General features: G+C 42.5%; 1 protein-coding gene and 1 long non-coding RNA gene across 2 annotated transcripts in view; both read right to left on the reverse strand.

The window, feature by feature from the left end:
• The window catches only part of WWOX (WW domain containing oxidoreductase), a 922,226-nt gene that overhangs the window by 390,972 nt on the left and 512,577 nt on the right, over nucleotides 1-18,677 (reverse strand). The window lies entirely within an intron of this gene.
• Nucleotides 504-7,906, reverse strand: LOC123652480. Its single transcript, XR_006741850.1, has 3 exons — nucleotides 7,896-7,906; nucleotides 938-944; nucleotides 504-702 (listed from the first exon to the last, which is right to left on the reverse strand). It is a non-coding gene; the product is annotated as an uncharacterized LOC123652480 (long non-coding RNA).

Consider the following 18,677-nt stretch of genomic DNA (forward strand, 5'->3'; position numbering starts at 1 on the left):
CAATGGGAACTTTGGATTCCATATTCTGCACTAGCTTCTCCAAACTTCTCCTCTAGGAAGACTTAATGACCTCGTCATTCACTCATTCATCCATTCAGTAAATAGGGCAATGGGCACTGAGTAACTGGCACATGAATCTTACACTGACTGAAGCTGTCTTCTCTGAACATTCATTGAACTCTGCTCAAGTTACTGTACAGAGGAAGGAAGCCTGAGTGTGGGGAAGTGATGCTCTCAGAGCTTCATCTCCAGTAAATTAAAGTAAAGGAGATGGTTCCTTCAGGGACCAAGTCCTCTGGAGAAAGAGCTGCCACCAAGCAAAAGAAAATGCCTGGCCAAATCTATGAATAATCACAATCTAATAATGCTTAATAGTGCCCTATGGGATAAGTCTAAAAAAAATTCTGGGAGTAATCACAAGGGTTCACATTAATGATAATTTAATAATCATCTCCTTGGCATATCTCTCTTCTTGATCTAGATAAGTTGTATTGCATTGAACAAATTTCCAATGCAATCCTCATAGGAACTCAGGAACATAGAGTAGAATGCCACTTATGAAGCATTTGACTTTGGATAAGTCCTTTCATGTGTACTTTCTTACAGTTTTAAAAATCCTATAATAATATTTGCTGTGACAAAGATAGTGGTGAAGAATCTTGGAAAGTATAGGAAGATGGTCCTCTTGACTCCAATATATTTCTTGCTCATTCTCTCTGCACCTGGCTGGTGAAATGGGAATCCTAGAAGATTCATGGAGTCATTGCCATTATCCTGGAAGAACCAGACCACCAAAGAACCCAGAATTATCCCACTGATATTTGCCTGGGAGTGTGCTGTTGCCCCAGGTAGCAGCAAGCCAAGCTAGGGCCAGGACATATTTGGATAAGGAAACTTGACCCCTGGAATTCCTGACCAGCTAGCTAGGCTGGCTTACCAGATCACTTAACTAGTGATCTGACTGAATTTATTAGATGACACTTATTTATTTCATAAAGTTTTTGTAAAGATTAAACATAACAATTGTATATAAAGTCCTGCATTTTATAGAAAGTGCTCTATACATGTTAATGTAAATTGTTATTATCATGGAAATGAATACAAAATGTTCATCTTATAGATTTGTACCATGATTTAGGGGTGAGATTAAAAATATACTGATCTTGTTAGCTAAATTATATTAGAAAAAATAGTCCTGTTTTAATTTGATACTCTGCAACACTTACATGAAAATGACTAAATAACATTTACTAGATTTCACATTACTCAACTACTTAAAGGTATATTTTCAGTTCTGTGTCTCTGTGAATCCCTCAATAACAGATATTATACAAGAGATGGAGGGATTTTCCTCTATGAATTGAGATAACTAATTGGCAAGACTTGGTCTTTGTTAGATTAATCAAAGTCAGAATGTGTTGACTTTAAGTGGATTCGATGCCTTCTCTTTTCCTCCCCCTCCTCTTTCTTTTTTTAAAGAAAAATGCTGATTTTCTTCAGCAGAATACAACAGCCCATCTTCACATAGAAGGAGCAGCAATGAGTACCATATAGGTGATTTGTTTTCATTTGGGTGACCACTTTGCCTCTAGAGTTATCCTGAACACATGCCTTCCTTTCCTTTCTTCTCCTCTCCTCTCCTCTCCTCTCCTCTCCTCTCCTCTCCTCTCCTCTCCTCTCCTCTCCTCTCCTCTCCTCTCCTCTCCTCTCCTCTCCTCTCCTCTCCTCTCCTCTCCTCTCCTTTCCTCCCTCCCTCCCTCCCTCCCTCCCTCCCTCCCTTCCTTTAAGGATGTTATAATGTAGGTAATAACTGGGCCTGTATACTTTTTAATTCTTTGTATAAGTGACTTCCTTAATTTATAGTTTAATATTACCCTCTATTTTTACTAAGGCATATAAGACTTGCATGACTGACAGAAAAATGTTTGGATCTTTAGCAAACTCTAAAATAATGTATTATTACTTTAGTCTTTTAAAAAATAAAGAAGGGTCTACCTGATAAATTCTTGGAATTATGTTGCAGGTTAAAGGTTTGTTAGTATACATCTATATTACTTTTTATTGGTTAATGACAATTCTTAGTTTTAGACTCCCAGGAAACTCAGTTAAATTTAATGCTGGTGGACATAATTTAATCTATGTTCCTGGTATATTCATCTCATATTTTATTCTAATTAGTCTCTAACAGGTTATTTAAAACATAAATAAATATGTCCAATTGTCTTTTACTATTCCCTTTTGCATTATTCCAAATCTACTTTGGAAGACAATGTGGTGTCAGTGGTTTGAAACAGCACTGCTCTTTCTTCATGTTTCCTAAGCCAATTGGCACTTCTTTATCCTAATGGGAATTCTGTTTTCAGGTCACACAGCTAGGAGTCCTGGTGACACCTAGCTCTCACAGTTCTTAGGAGTGACAGGACAGGGAGGGAATTCTGTGCTTGGCACTGCAGTCTTTCAGATGAACTGAAGCTCAGCAGAGGGATTAAATGGAGATCATCTGGTAGACCAGCAGGCCTGGGCCATGGCTTCTCTTCCTCTGTGCGAATCAGGCAGCAGCTGAACCGCACAAAGATTTAAACGGTCATAGAGGAATTGCTATTTCTTCTCTTTTCTTTTTGTCTTCCCCTCACTTTCTTGTTTTTAAGATGCAGAAAGGACTTTTAAAATTCTTTCCATTTGCTGTCTTATTTCTCTTATATTTGGCCTCTGGTTGTCTATTTACAATTAAAGGAAAAGAAAATGGGCTGCTCATAGTCACTCTGTGAAAAAGCATTAGACTTGTAAACAGCATAAGAGTTTTAAAAAGCCACTTTCTGGGCTTCTATCTATTTTGAGGCCCCTCAAAGTGAAGAAAGTCAAACTTGGTATTAAATAACCACCCAGGATGTGGCTGTCCGCTTGAGGTGTTAAGAGAAATGGTTTATAAAAAGCCTGGTTAAATATAGGAAGTACAGTTGCATTCCAGGTAACCCGAGATTTGAACATCCAATATGACTTTAATGGAGGCAGTCTATTTGGCCCATTTTCACAGATATATAATATATTGTACCTATTTTAAGGTCTGCAATTTTTTTCTTCTTAGCTATTTCTCAACTAGACCAGCAAATACTTCCTCCAGCCCTATTCATGCTCTGTTATTATCTGTCCATGTATCCCCCACCTTCATGTTTTCCTTACTAAAATAAATACGTAAATGCATTCTTAACTATGGTACATACTTCCAATGTGAAGGAAAACCGCAAAACATTAAATATTCTACCACCAGAATCCAAAACCTGAGTGTTTTCGGGCTATTTTTTAAAATTAAAATAGTAATTCTAATGTAATAATCTGTGTAGAATTTTCAAACATTCCAATATTCTTTCATTTTAACTCTCTTAAAAATCTTTTTTTTTTTTTTTTCCTGTAGAGTGGGACTTTAATTTCTCTGGGCCTCTGTCTCCCCATCTGTCAAATGGGGCCACTACCTGTGTTGCAGGTAGTTATTAATATAAGGACTGAAAGGTAATCTACATCTGATTCCTGGCACATACTAGTACACAGCGGCTAACCCATACAAGCACTGCTGTTTAGCATTTGCTTCTCCATTCAAGCAGTCCTGGGTCATGACGGGCCAGACCCCACCACAGTCCTAGTCCACTCACCCTACAAGGCCAGAAATACTGTGGCTGGATGAGCAGCAACTGATAATTTTAGAGTACACTTGGCCAATTTCTCTGGTCCCACTGCTACAGATAGTCCCTGGTTTCGTCCAGGTTTGAATTTCTCTGTGGCCACAGGGGTAGAAAAAGGCATTATTTAACTGCAAGGGAAAGTAGGAGACTGTGTGTCAGGGTGCTTTTCAAATCAACTCCCCTCCCCTCAAAGACGCTCCTTCCTACTTAAAATATACAGTGTTAGAAGCATTTTGGCAGCATCTATGTTTGACATGTCAGAGGGCAAGGTGCATGCAGATGTAATATCAGTGAGTGGTGTAATCCGAGTGTGCATGAAAAATAACTGCAGAGGGCATGCCTGGAACCCCAGGGAACCCCTTTGCCATGGGCTCTGACAGCACCTCAAATAAGCACCTTACTTAATCTCCCCTGTTGATTCCTATCTGCGCCCAGTGATTTCATGCAGCTGCCATCTGCTCACCAGTTAGGGCATGTTGTTTGAGGCTGTACTATAATAAGATCCAGGTTCTCGGATGGTAACGTAGGCTTGTTGGAGACGGAGCAAGACCCTAAGGAAACGTGGGAGGGAGCCAAAAGGTGAACTTTACAGCCAGCATGGCTGGGTTAAGCTTCTCCTTATTTTATTTAACTTTGTATCCTCAGGGCTTGGCATGAAAGCATGCCCAGTAAACACTGATGATAAAAATGATTGAGCGACTATAAGACGACTTTTGAAACAAAAAAAAGTCAACCAAAAATCGGGGGCAAAAGACCAAAATTGCACAAAAATCACCTGCAGATCTTGACGGCAAAGTAAGTCTTTTCTTTGAAGTGGGGGGCAGTCTTATACAGCGAATATAGGCCTAAACCTGTGTTTTAACTGTAAAATTAGGGGGTCGTCTTATACACCGGAAAATACGGTAGTCATTTCCACCCCTGGGCAACAGTAATAGTTTTCATATAGTCTTTGGGTCTATACATAATATACATATATATATATATATATATTTGTGAGTTGTCGAGTGTAGATGAGAATTCCTTCATTCCTCATTCACTAGACATTCATATTGAGTGGTCACTCTGTCCAAGGTCTAGTGACCTTTGTACCTGAGGAGTTCAACACATAACCAAGGACACAGGTACACTGGACAAATGTCAAAGGGGGAATAAAAAAATCAGGTCCAGGAGAAGAACATCCGCATCTGTGGGAAAATGAACTGTGTGACAGGCGAGGAACCCTTCTATCATCCATTAGGGTCTGCAGAGGCCACTTGCCCCAGCCAAGTTCAACACTCTGCCCTCGCCAAGGTCAACAGATAGACTTGGAACTTCCTGGGCCACTGTGGACTAGGGCTGCCCTGAAGAAGTTTTATTTCAGCTTCGGAGTCTTTGAGAACAATGGATGTTCAGTCTCAGAGGAACCCAAGAGATCTAGGACAGGTGGGGAAACTGAGGACTAGAGAATGGCTACCATTTAGCCTCAGTCATGGAGGAACTGGAAACAGAATTAGGAAGGAGTTGAGCCATCTATAGTTTACCCAGCAGCATCGACAGGACCTCCCCTGTACACTGTAGGAACTCATGGGCTTACACTGTGGAAGAAAATCCAGTAAAAGAAGTAAAGTCTGGCCAAAACCGGTTTGGCTCAGTGGATAGAGCATCAGCCTGCAGACTGAAGGGCTCAGGTTTGATTCTGGTCAAGGGCTTATACCTTGGTTGCAGGCACATCCCCAGTAGGGGGCGTGCAGAAGGTAGCTGATTGATGACTCTCTCATCGATGTTTCTAACTCTCTATCTCTCTTCCTCTCTGTAAAAAAAAAAAAAAAAAAAAAAAAAAAGAAGTAAAGTCTGAGAGGCAGGTGCAATTCGGATCTGTAGGGCATATAGATCCTGATAGAGAATGTGGATTTTTATTCTAAGTGGACTAAAGAGTCATTGTGTGTGTTATGGGGTGAGGAGGTAGGGAGGTTTCACATGAGGGGCAGTTGTATAAGTCAGCTATTGCCATGATACTGCTGCCTAACTAGCAGCCTCAAAAGTTCATTGATTCAGAGAAACAATTTTTTTTCTTCTCACTCACTGATCAATGGGTTGTTTGGGGTTTGGCTGATGTTGACTAGGCTTAGCAACACTTAGCTCCAAGCTATAAGTCAGGTTCAGGTTGGCTTCCTATATCTTATTTTGCGATTTAAGCATAGAGGTTTTGGCTACATGAGAAGTAAAAGAAGACACACCCAATCAGCAAGCACATTTCAAGACTCTGCTCATATCACATTGGCTAGTATCTCATGGGCAAAAGAAAATCACATGACCAATGCCAAAACTCCAGGATGAAGGAAGTTCACCTCAGCCACCACGAGGCCATAGCAAAAGTGGTTACATCTGGTATTCCTATTACTTGGAATTACAAATCTATCTGTTGAACTTGGCCAGGGCAGAGAGTATTGAACTTGGCCAAGGCACGTGGCCTCTGCAGATCCTAATGGATGACAGAAGAGTGCCATGCCTGTCACACAGTTAATTTTCCCACAGATGCAGCTATTCTTCTCTCGTTTGGCAGGGCCAAAGTGCCCATGCTATCATGGTTCACAGGAAACTGGCAGTACATTCTCAGGCACTCGGAGTGCCCCTCGGGATCAAGGCTATCAGATGGTTGATCACTACCAATCCCTAGACTCTTCCCCTGATCTCCCAGCACCAGCCTCATCCTGCCTCATTTTACACCAATTAGGTCAGCTTTCTTGAAGTACTGCTTTCATGAGTAGCCAAACCACCCACAATCACTTCACAGAAGGATACCCTTTAACAAATTACAGGCAGCTCGTGCCCCCCTAACTCTGGCCTTGGCCAGTCCTTTGGCTTTGTCAGGGCCAGCCCTTCTCTAGCTCTGGTTGGGAGAGGACACACATTATGGATTTGCCCAGTAGCCTCCTCAGGTCTGGCACAGAGTTTGGCCTCACAGTGGCTCAAGTCAAGGCTGAAAGGAGGGGTGTGCTTGCTTTCCTTGGCAGGGTTCTCACACAGGCACATTCCTCGTGGTGTTAAATACAATGTAGTTTTCCAAATTGGAGGACCCACGTTTCCCATTGTATTTTATCTATGACCTAGTCCCCGGCTCACCCTCAACTCTGCTCTTAGGAATAGATGAGGAGGGGGGAAAAGAAAGGAGAAATACATGAGGAGGGTGTGGCAGTGGGGGGTGGGTATCTATGAAAATTTATGTGCTGAAAAACAGCTGTAAAACTTTTAATGTTTCAATGAACATTTTATGTTTACAATAAAAAATCCTCCAGCCAAGAAGGTCTTTAAAATGTTACATTTCTAAGCAGATTAAAAAAAAGGGGGGGGGCAAAGTAAGGATATTCCTACCAACCCTTCTCTATAGAGTGACCCCCAAATGCTAACCATTAAAAGGAGGCCCCTCCATGTGGTGTGTGTTAGCACCAGCTCAATCCTGAGTGGGAAGGGAGGGAATAATGGCCATGATCCACTGGGAGACTGGCAACAAGAATGAAAAATACGCTCATTTTTCTCAAAGCCAAGTACCCATGGCATAAAGCCTTGGAAACTCGGGCTTTGCAAGTGGAGGTGGAGGGAGTGAGGGCAGATGCCCCACTCAGCCAAAAGCTTGCTAAGAGATTTGATTGCAATCAATCAGTCCACCAACAGGAACTGATCAGGTGCCACTGGGCCGAGGTCTTCCAGGAAAGAGCCTGGCTCAAAGGACTCTGGCTTTGACAGAGAGAAGCAGGGTCGAGTCCAAACTCCACTCTGCACTGGCTCCTTCTCCTGAGGTAAGTTCTTTAACCTCTCAGGACTCCAATTTATTCACCAATAAAATGCAAATGGCAAGCATCACTGGCCAGCTCCGGAAAATGGTATGTGCTGGGGAACAGGAGTTGGGGAAGCCAGAGAAGCGGATGGAGTCGGGTCAGGGCAGGCTGTGAGTATCAGGTAGAGAAATTAAGACTTGATGTGGTAGGAAACTAGGAGCTGTGAAAGCTTTGAGAAAAATGTGAGTTTTGTTCTTTTTTGCTTAATGGATGACTTTAGTCAAGTGTGAGTTTTCAGGCCAAGAAGTCAGTCTTACTTTTTATCTTTGTTGTAATTCATATTTTCCTCATTGCTTTCAGGAATAGAAATGCAGGAAAGCCCACAACCACTTCCTACTCTTGTCCTTTCTTACCGCCTCTGCATACAAGGCACACATGGCTATTTAAACACATAATGGCAAACCAAGAGCACACCTTCCATCTTGAGCCTGTGAGCTTTACCCGTCCTGCTCCTTCTACTTATTACAGCCCTCCCCACCTTCTTCTCCTTTTAGCAAACTCTTACTCAGGCCTTGAAGTCCAGCTCCAGTGCCACCTTCTCTGTGTGATTGCTCCTTACAGTGGCTCTGACAGCACATAATGTTCTCGGGACTCATCACCCTGCCTTTAAAAAAAAATCTCTTTTTAAATTTTGAAGCTTCTTCAGAGTAGCTAGAAACTTCATCATCTTGGTATCCCTTGAGTGTGGCTCAGGGCATGATGTGGAGTAGGTTCCCAGGAAATTCTTTTGGTGAATAAATGAATGAATGGTGGAAAATACAGTTTCCTTTTTATTTTATTTTATTTTTTATATATTTTATTGATTTTTTTTTACAGAGAGGAAGAGAGAGAGATAGAGAGTCAGAAACATCGATGAGAGAGAAACATCAATCAGCCACCTCCTATACAACCCCCCTGGGGATGTGCCCACAACCAAGGTACATGTCCTTGACAGCGACAAGACACACTGTGGGCTCCTGAGAAGGAAGGGGGGCCCCTCCTGTGACAGCCTTCACCTAGCCCTGGAGCAGATAAGAATCAGGGACTGACTGGCTGTGCTGTTTAGCAAGGAAGTCTTTTAGACTTCAAGAGAAAGATGCTCAGGTGTGTCCTCCAAGGAGAAAGGTGGGGGTTTCCTTCGGGGGCTGGTGCAGTTCACTTCCTGCTCATGAACTCAGGGATGTGGTGTGGACTCTGTGTGTGTGTGTGTGGTTTTTTTTGTGTGTGGTTTGTTTTTTTTTTGGCGGTGTGTGTGTTGTTCTTGGGAGACTCTGTTCTCCCAGAAGCCAGGGCCCTCTTTCCTCTCATTGGAATGCTCAGTACATGGCTGCTGCCCCAAAGGATGCCATGCCCAGGAGTTACTGTGAACCAAGAGAGTGGTGGCTGCTCACTGGACAATTTAAAATGAATCCCCACAGGGTTTCATAAGAACATCAGATACAAAAGAGATGAAGGATGGAAACTCACACGATAAATGCAAAGTGAAAACAAAACTGTGTCACGGAACCCCATGGGAACTGAAACCACAGGGCAGAAAGCTCTAAGTCTCCAGACACAAACAGTTTAACCCGGTGTGAGTCACCAGGACAGTCGGAGGGAACACTGGTATAGGGCAAAGGCCCACTCCGAGGGGTCCACACCAGTGCTCGGGGAGCCTCTGCACTTTCCCTTCCTTAGAGAACTGTCTTCATTTGAATAAGAGGAAAGAGGACCTGCTAGGCTCTGGCTGATACTCCAGATATAAATAGCCAATGAGTTTCACAATCGCCCTGTCTAGGAACAACGATCCATCCCTTTGCAGCCATGGTCTCCATGCCCAGAGTTGGAATTTGTATTCTTTCCTCCAGCCACTCGTCACCAGAGGCCACACTGGAACCCTCACTGGCCACAGGAGTCGGAGCAGTCTCTGCTCAACCTGAGGCCCAACACTGCTTTGGTCCTACTCTACCATCAGTAAAATGCAACTCTGAGCACATCACTGATCTATAAATATAAAAGCCTGAGTGACCATTGCAAGTAAATGGATGACCAAGTAGGCTCTGTGGGGTGACCAGGCCAACAGAGGGGCTATTGAGGGGCGACCAAACGACTGAACAGCATGCTGCTACATGGGGAGACCAGGCTGGCAGGGGGGTTAGTGAGGGGTGACCAAACAACCAAACAGCAGGCTGTGTGGGGCAACCAGGCCCACAGTGGGGCAGTTGAGAGCAATTAGGTAGGCAGGTGGGGCAGTTGGGAGTGACCAGGCCAGCAGGGGGGGCAGTTAGGAGCCAGTGGTCCCAAATTGTGAAAGGGATGTCCAACTGCCAGTTTGGTTCAGGTCTAAACTGGCAGTTGGATATCCCCTCAGGGATCCTGGATTTGAGAGGGTGCAGGCTAGGCAGAGGGAACCCCCCAACCCCTGCATGAATTTCATGCACTGGGCCTCTAGTCTATAATAATAAAAGTATAATATGCTAATTAGTCTGGACACCTGAACGGCCTTCCATACATCTTTCTGGACAAAGCCGGGGCTGCGAGGACCGAGCCGCTTACACAAATTTTGTGCATCAGGCCTCTAGTTTATCTACAAATTATTATATACCTTTCAGTGTAATATCAGAAAACATTCAAAGAAATGGGAAGGAGAATGGGTTGAGATGAAAGACAAAAGTAAACAGAAGCTGAAATGTTTCCTTCCTATGTTCTAGTGCAGGGGACTTTGGGGAGCCAGATTTTAAAAATAATAAAAAATGCAGGTTGCCTAGTTAAATTTGGGATACATTTTTGCTAAAATATTATTCATTGTTTACCTGAAATTCAAATTAAATGGACATCCTGTATTTTTATTTGCTAAATACAGCAACTCTACTGAGCCAGCAAATGCTTTCTGTTAAAGGCCATAGTAAATGTTCCCAGCTTGGTGGGCTAGCTGGTGTTTGTTACAATCACTTATCTCTGCCACTGTAGTGTGAATGCAGCCCTAGGCAACTTCTAAACAAGTGGGATGGCTGTGTTCCAATAAAACTTTATTGATGAAATAAGTGGTAGGCTGCAGTTTGCCAACCTCTGCCCTACTGGATCATCATTGGTGCCTTCCACTTAGGAGAGCCCTGGTCTGTAAAAAGACTATGGCCTGCATTTGTCCGGCTCTCCAACAACATAATATAGAAGAAAAATAAACTACTGTCTTGTATTTTCTCTGGGGGCCAAGAGTGGGGGCCGATTATACAAAACCTTGTATAACAGGGGAAGGTAAAAAGCCTAAAAACAGGAGCATGTTAGAGAAACACACACACACACACACACTGAGAAATTGCTACAAGTAAGATACTGGCTCTGGTGGGCCTGTCTTCAGTGCATCAAATTAAATGCTTCCCCTGCCCCAACTGCTAGTGATTCAATCGGCCAACTGGCAGCCATAACAACCCATTAACCTTTTTGCCAAATCAATTCCACCAAGTCCCCTTCCAGCACTAAGAGGAATTAAATGACGCCCCCTCGCCCTTGCGGAGATGCACCTTCTCAGTTACCGCACACTGGAATCCCCCTCTACACCTGAACTCTGAGTCCCTACTCCTCAGCTCTGCAACAGCGGCCTCTGATCATCAGAGAGCACAGGAACCCGGTTTCCTAAAGCTGTTTGCCCTCAGCTGTGCAGCCGCTGGGTACAGAGGTCCGAGCAGAAGGAGACTGCCAGCCACTGTTAGCAGTGCTATCTGCACAAATCATATCGCATTTGCTCTGAGCCAGATGGAGTTAACTTCCCAGAGCACCCTGGATGGGCAATTTCATGCAGAAATGTGTAGGCATAGCAAACTATGTCACATCAACATTGTAAACACTCCAAGGACCCTAGCTCTTACAGAGTTCTTAAGTACTTGGATCTGTGGCATTGATGCATCTTTCAGAGAACTCAGAAGACGAAATGCTTCTCTAACTCAGTGGCTCTTTGTGGCATTGGGGCTGATGCAGGGGGCGGCTGTGCTTGGGATCAGTGAGACACAGCAGGTGGCAGAGGGAACCCGGTGGTCAATGAGGTGGTGGAAGATAGTGACAGGGGAGGCACAACTCAGTGCTCAGCTCTGAAAGCAGTGTCTCCTTTGGGGGTACAATTTGTAGAATCTCAATTTACTGAGTTGTGTGTACAACAGGAAATGCACAATGTTTCTGTTCTGACCCCAATTGTTTAAAAATACATTCCCTGTATCTTTTTTCCATTGTGAGGGGTCTCTCCATAGCCAGCCCAGCCCAGTCCTCAACTCACCACGCCTACTGTCACCCAACTCACTACTAGGGAACTTTCCCAGATACTAGAACTTATGAGGGTGGGTAGTTTGCTTTCTCAAAGTACACGGCACACAGTAGGCTCCTCGGTGTTTGTTTCCTAATATGGCCTTGATCCTCTGCACAGTAAGTGTGGAGGAGACTGTCTGGGTACCAGCATCAGTCTTTTTGTTGTTGTTGTTACTTCTCACCTGATGATATTTTTCCATTGATTTTTAGAGAATGTGGAAGGAAGGGGAAGAGACAGAGAGAAAAACATTGATATGAGAGAGGCACATCGACTGGTTTCCTCCCACACAAGCCCAACCAGGGCCGGGGACCAAGCCTGCAACCAAGGCCTGTGCCCCTGACGGGAGTTGAACCTGGGACCCTTTGGTCCAGGGGCTGACACTCTGTCCACTGAGCCAAACCGGCCAGGCCCCAACATTAGTCTTACCAGCTTGCTCTGACCAAGCTAAACAAACATCCTTCGTTGAGCCACCACAAAGAATGGTCTTTGGGATCACACATTTATTCCACAAACACCTTTGGAGCCAAATACTTAAGTATTCAGAAGAAAAGTCATAGCCTTGGCTTTGGAGGTCACAGTGAGGCTGGGGAGGTCACAGTGAGGCTGAGGGTCACCAGGGTACAGAGGTGACCGCTGGCCAGCCTCCAGTTGTACAAACTTGCAGAATGCTGACCGCTGTACTCCAACACCAGAAAAAGTGCCCTCACCCAGGAAGCCATGGCTTCTGGTTATTGAATTTGGTCACATCACCCAATGTCTTCCTAGGGCCACAACTAACTGGGCAACACAGGACATGGCATTTAGGGGTTCCCAGCGATGAGGGCAAGGAAAGAGCACAGTCTAATGGGTACAAAGACATTAAAAGTGGGACAACGTTTAGGGAAAAATCCTGTCCACTCCCTGTCTCTTGATCTTTGGGATGAGGGGCGGTGACTACGTGGTTAGGGGCACAGGCTCCAGGGCCAGACAGCCCTGATCTGAGCCCCTGTGGCCGCTGTCTGAGCACCTCAAACAGACAGGTCTCACTTGGCTCACCCATTGCCCAGGCCAGCCAGAGAAGCAAATGAGATCATTACAGCGGGAAAGCTTCAAAAACCATGAAGTAAAATTTTTTAAAAAAATGTGAAGGACTGTGAAAGGACTAGACAAATGAGCAGCTGATTTTGAGCAAACATGAACTTGTCTTATAAAAGTGAGCAAAAGACATATTCATACTTTAATATGCCAATAGTCCCAAAGCAGTGGATGCCTGACTATTTAAAAATTCCTTTTATTCCATGCCATGCAATGAAACTGGTCAATTGGAGCTGATTTTCACTTGTAAATCCCAGAGTCACACATTGGGAGAAACTGCAGATTCTACACTACACATAAATTATTATAACAATGAACAAGCAATCACGGCAATGACTGTTTCACCCAGTGACCAGAGCACATTTAATATGTAACATTCGGAAGGGGGGAAATTATCTATTCAACTCCAACAGCTCCTGAAACTTTAAAATGACTGCCGTCTCCTCTCTGTGACAACCTCCTGAACTCTTGAGTCAGACACACACAAGGGCTTAAACATGTCACTTTTACCTACTAGCATGGGTTTTCAGAAAGACATAATCAGAGCCTCTCACCTGCTGGCAGTTGGCAGCTGCCACTTAGGAGCCCACCTTGCTTTGCTTCAGGCCACACAAGGCAGCCAGGCTATGACAGTGAGGTCCCTGCTACGTTAGAGCTCACAGAATCACATCAGCAGGGGGAAACCGGATTAAAAACAATAAATACTGATAAAGGAAAATGACTGACTGGGAACTCCTGGCCTTAGGGAGGGGCGGGTGACAGAAGAGAGTGACCTGGAGACAAAGAACCTGGCCACACTCCTGAGACTTCCAGCATTTATTTCTCCAGCAAATGCACTGGGCACAGCTCTGCATAACAGAAGTTGGGCAGGAAGAACCACCAGAGTCAGCAAAGCACCAGTACATTACCTACAGGACCTGGATTTTTTATACCATTTTATTCTCTGTTAATATAACCCAATAAATTTAATTACTTTGAGGCCCCTACTCATCACTCTGCAAATCTAGTATCTACTCTGGAACTTGTTTTGTGGGCCCCTGTGACTAAGGCAATAATAAAATGGTTAATGAAAAACATTGTGGCACTGTCAACATGGCTCAATGGTTGAGCATTGACCTATGAACCAGGAGGTTGTGGTTCGTTTCCTGGTCAGGTCACATGCCTGGGATTGTGGGCTTGTTCCCTAGCATGATGTGTGCAGGAGGCAGGCAATCCATCAATGATTCTCTCTCATCATTGATGTTTCTAGCTCTCTCTCCCTCTTCCTTCCTCTCTGAAATTAATAAAAACATATATTTTTAAAAAGAAAAACATTGTGAGTTATGGATAATCATTAGTTTATGTACATGTCCATTTGTGTGTGAAAATCTAAGGCACCGATGGTGACTGGTCACTATGAGGAAAGCTGCAGAAGCTGTTGGTGCCCTGGTCCTGTCTCCTTTTATCAGCCACTGTTCCATCTCCCAGCTTTTGCAACCTTCTCTGGAGAATTTTCCTTGGCTGATGTCCTTGTTCCCCTTGCCCAAGATATCTGGGAAGATATAGCCCTCACCAGGAGATGGCCCTGCATTGCTTTATTGGGGGGAGGGGGAAAACAATAGCCTGGCCCTCTGTTCAGGGTAGGACAGCTCTGAGGTTCAATTTACACTGCAGAGCCTCCCTCTCTTCAAGCATCAGACCAAAACTAGACATCACTTGAAATCACATCTTCTCTTCACGTCTTTACCCTTCCTTACTTGGTCTCCTCACTATTACAGGTTTCTCCTGAAAACACTCTGTCAATAAAGCATGCAGCCGAATCCCTCTCTTAGCTCTGCTTCCAGATGATTCAACCTAAGACTCAGAGTTAACAGAATCAACAAAGACCAGACTCTCTTGCGGTTGGTTTACCAGTTGTCTGACAGATATATTGAGAAGTCAGACATATTGAGAGGTAAGAGAAAGAGACCAAGTGGGTACAGAACTTATAGGTAAACAAGAATGCATTCAGATCCCTGGCCAAGTGATAGGAGGGGCACTTGCATGGATTCTGTCCAAACAGCACAGGGTGTGGTGCATTCTGGGATTCCCAAAACCTCGATCTAACACAATACCTAAAGCAAAGCGGGTGGGGGAATCTTGGGATTCAATCTGCAACATTCTGTGAAGTCAGAGACCATTGGTGCCATTGTGAAGGAAGATCTGTCCATAGGCCTAGTACCATGGTGACCAAGGAAGGCATGGTGAGTCCATGAGAAGATGAAGATGCCAAGAGAACAGGGAGTCTGTCTGCTCTCTAACAAGGACAGGGCAGGCCTATGCCTGCAGATACTAAAAGATGACTGGTGACTGTGTGCTCTGAACACCTGGATGGCTGAGTGTAAAATTGGGATGATTATAGTAAACATCTAAATGACTCCTGGAGTCAAAGCATCTCAAAATAGGATACTGCCTCTGTATCAGCCAAGGTTCTCCAAATAATTAGAATCAATAGTATAGAAATATGTTTATTAATTAGAAGAAATGGGCTCATGTGATTATGGAAGCTGAAAAGTCCCAATATCTTCAGGGCAGCTAAAGACCCAGGACAGTCCAATGGTAACTCTGTCAGTCTTTTCCTCTATTCAAGCCTTTAACTGATTGGAGACGAGGCCCACCCACATTAGACACACCAAGAATAATGTTTGAGCAAATATCTGCACACCCCATAGTTCAGTCAAGTTGACACATAAAATTAATAATCTGGGCCTCAGTTACATGTAAACCATCTCTGCCCTCAAGTTCAAGTACTAGAGGTTCTAGTTAATGATACGGATTTTGTAACCAAAGAAAACACAATAATTTCAAGAGAAATATAATATGAAAAGTGCTTTATTCAAAGTAATGCCCATTACTAGCTACACATTTTCCCCATCTTTATGTAATTTGTGGATATTGTCCCAATGGAACTTTTCTTGTTTTGAGGCAAACCATTCAGAGACCCAATTTTTCACTTCTCCATACATTTTGAAGTGCTGCTCAGAAAGTGTGTGTGCCATAGATCAAAACAAGTGATAATCTGAAGGAGAAAGGTCTGGTGAATATGGCAGGTGGCTTAATATTTCCCAGGCAAGATCTTTTAATGTGTCTTTAACTGGTTTTGAAGTGTGTGATAGTGCTTTATCATGAAGCAAAATCATTTTGCCGTGTCTTCTGGAACATTCTGATTGCTTCACAATCAAAGCATGGTTCAAATTGATTATTTATCAGTAGTGATCAGTATTAATGGTTTCACCTGGTTTTAGAAGCTCATATTACACCACACCTTCCTGATCCCACCAAATGCAGAACATTGTCTTCTGGCCTTGTAGTATGTTGATGGTTGACCTGGATCAAACCATGATTTTGTGCATTTGGGATTCTCAAAATAAATCCACTTTTTATCACCAGTCACAATATGATGCAAAAAAGACTTTTTTTTTCGTACCATTGAAGCAATATTTTACCGATGACTTTTCCGTTTTCCATTTGTCTTTTGTGCAGATGATGTGGCACCCATTTTCCTTCCTTTAAAATATTTCCCATTGCTTGTAAACGATTAGAAATTGTTTTCTGAGCAACATTTAATCTTTCTGCAAGTTGCTTTTGAGTTTGACACACATCTTCATCCAGTAATGCTTGTAATTGTTGGTCTTCAGACTTTTTTGGTTGACCTGGATGTTCTTTGTCTTTCACATAGATATCATCACTTTTAAAGCATTAAAACCAGCATTCACAAGAATCTTGAGATGGAGCATGTTCACCATAAGCTTCCCAAAGTATTCAGCAGCACTTTTCTTCAAAATAAATGAATTAAAACTTCCTGCAAATGCTCCTTTTTTGGCACGAAATTTGACATTATTAAGTGTAAAAATATCTATGATGTTAACACCATCAGAAAATCTGACATATGAAGTTTTGAAGCTTGTTGTCAATACAAAATAGCATACATATCAAATCATATATATATATCCATCTATTGAAAAAAATCCGCATTATTAACCGGTACACCTAGATCAAAGAGCTGACATGTTTCACAAATAAATACAGAATTATCTCTGTTGACTAGAAATGTCAGCCAATAGTCCTCAATAGGTTCACTAACACAACAAATATTCATGAAATCTGGTTAGGAATATTATGGGAAAAGATTTATGGACAAAATAGGTATGCAAATATTAAAGGCAAGTTCAAGACTTCAGAGACTATACTCCTGAGACATACATGAAGGGGACATTTTTTTTCTTCTTTAATTTTCTTACAATCCTTGTAAAAAACAAGAAGAGTCTTGTTTTGATCATTTTTTGTTTTTAACACCTACCACACCAATTTCAGAGTCAGCAGCAATCATAAGTATCTTACTAAAATTTAATACCACTGTTTTTATTATATTTATTGTTATTTATATCTTGCATTTATGACAAATGATTCTGGTCTTCCACTTCCATTTGTAATAATATAAAATGTTCCTTATAAGTAACTGTACATAATAATCCCAGTATATAAAAAGATAAATTTAAATCAAATAATATAACAGAAGAGCAAATAAGACAAAAACTGTAAAGGTAGTATAAAGCTAAAACTTGGGAAATGAAATCAATAGTAAGATAGACCAGCTTAGGAATATCTCAACTAATTTCCATTGACATTTCTATTATATTTAAATTAACTAAAGAATTTGAGTCAAATTGCCTTAAAGTCAGAAATGCCCACACTATGTCCAGGTGGTTAATTTAATTAAGTGTAAAGATTTACTTTCTGATTTAAAAAAATAGGTAAGAATATTGACTTGAGCATATTCAAGTTATCATATCTATATTAGAAGACCCAATACCTTAGAGGTGTGGAACAACCATTTATTCTGCCCACGAATTCTGGGAGTCAGGCTTTTGCAGAAGGAGACTGTCTGTTCCTGTCTCACAATATTTAGAAGCTGGACTCAAAGGCTCAGTTCTTCACTTCATGCCTGCGGTTGATGCAGCCGAAATTCCTCCCCATGTGATCCTCTCTGCGTAGCCTCTATGCCTGAGCTAGACCAAGCTTCCCCACAGCATGGCAGCTTGGTTCCCATGGTAAGCATCTATGAGTGAGACAGACCCCTATGGAAACTATATCCCTTTATCACCTAATCTCACAGGTTCTGCAATGTTCCTTGGACCACATTCTAATTCATTAGAAGAGAGTCAGTAAGGGTGACCCATATTCAGGGATGTGAGAGTGGAATTAGACTCTACCTTGTTTTGGAAGAATGTCAAATAATTTGTAGGAAAATGTTATAAAACCACCAACAATAGAAGGAAATGACCCCCAGCTCCTGAATCCTGGCTTTATCTGCCTCTTCTTACAGTCTTCCCACCCAATAATGATCACAATGGTGCTTGACCACATGCATTATTACCTGGAGTGCTTTATGCTATTTGTTCTCAATTTCAAAGTATTGACCTTCACAACGAAAAAAGTCTAAGGCAATGAAAAAGAAAAAAAAGGTGATAAAGGAACAGATGAGAACAGAATGAGGGTTTAGAAGAAAGGAATTAACAAAGGAAAAAAAAAAGAAAGAAGAGAGGTTTATATTCCTTTTCTTTGTAACAAGTCGTCGTTGAAGTGCTGGGTATTCAAAGGCATCTGTGCCAGATAGATTTCCCGAGGAGACAGTGTTAGCATGCATCTTTGAAGTCATGCATTTTATAAAAGGGTTCGGAAATCATTGAGCTAAACCTAAAAAAAATAGAGCAATTGGCATCTTAATGTCAATGTGTCTCTTCTCTTTGCTCCAAAGTTCTAAACTAAGCTCTAACCTCAGACACGTCATGCTGACATGTCAAAAAAACAGGCACTAACTCTAATAAATATAGGCAA

This window comes from Pipistrellus kuhlii, unplaced genomic scaffold (assembly GCF_014108245.1).
Source record: "Pipistrellus kuhlii isolate mPipKuh1 unplaced genomic scaffold, mPipKuh1.p scaffold_m20_p_17, whole genome shotgun sequence".
NCBI classification, from domain to species: domain Eukaryota; kingdom Metazoa; phylum Chordata; class Mammalia; order Chiroptera; family Vespertilionidae; genus Pipistrellus; species Pipistrellus kuhlii.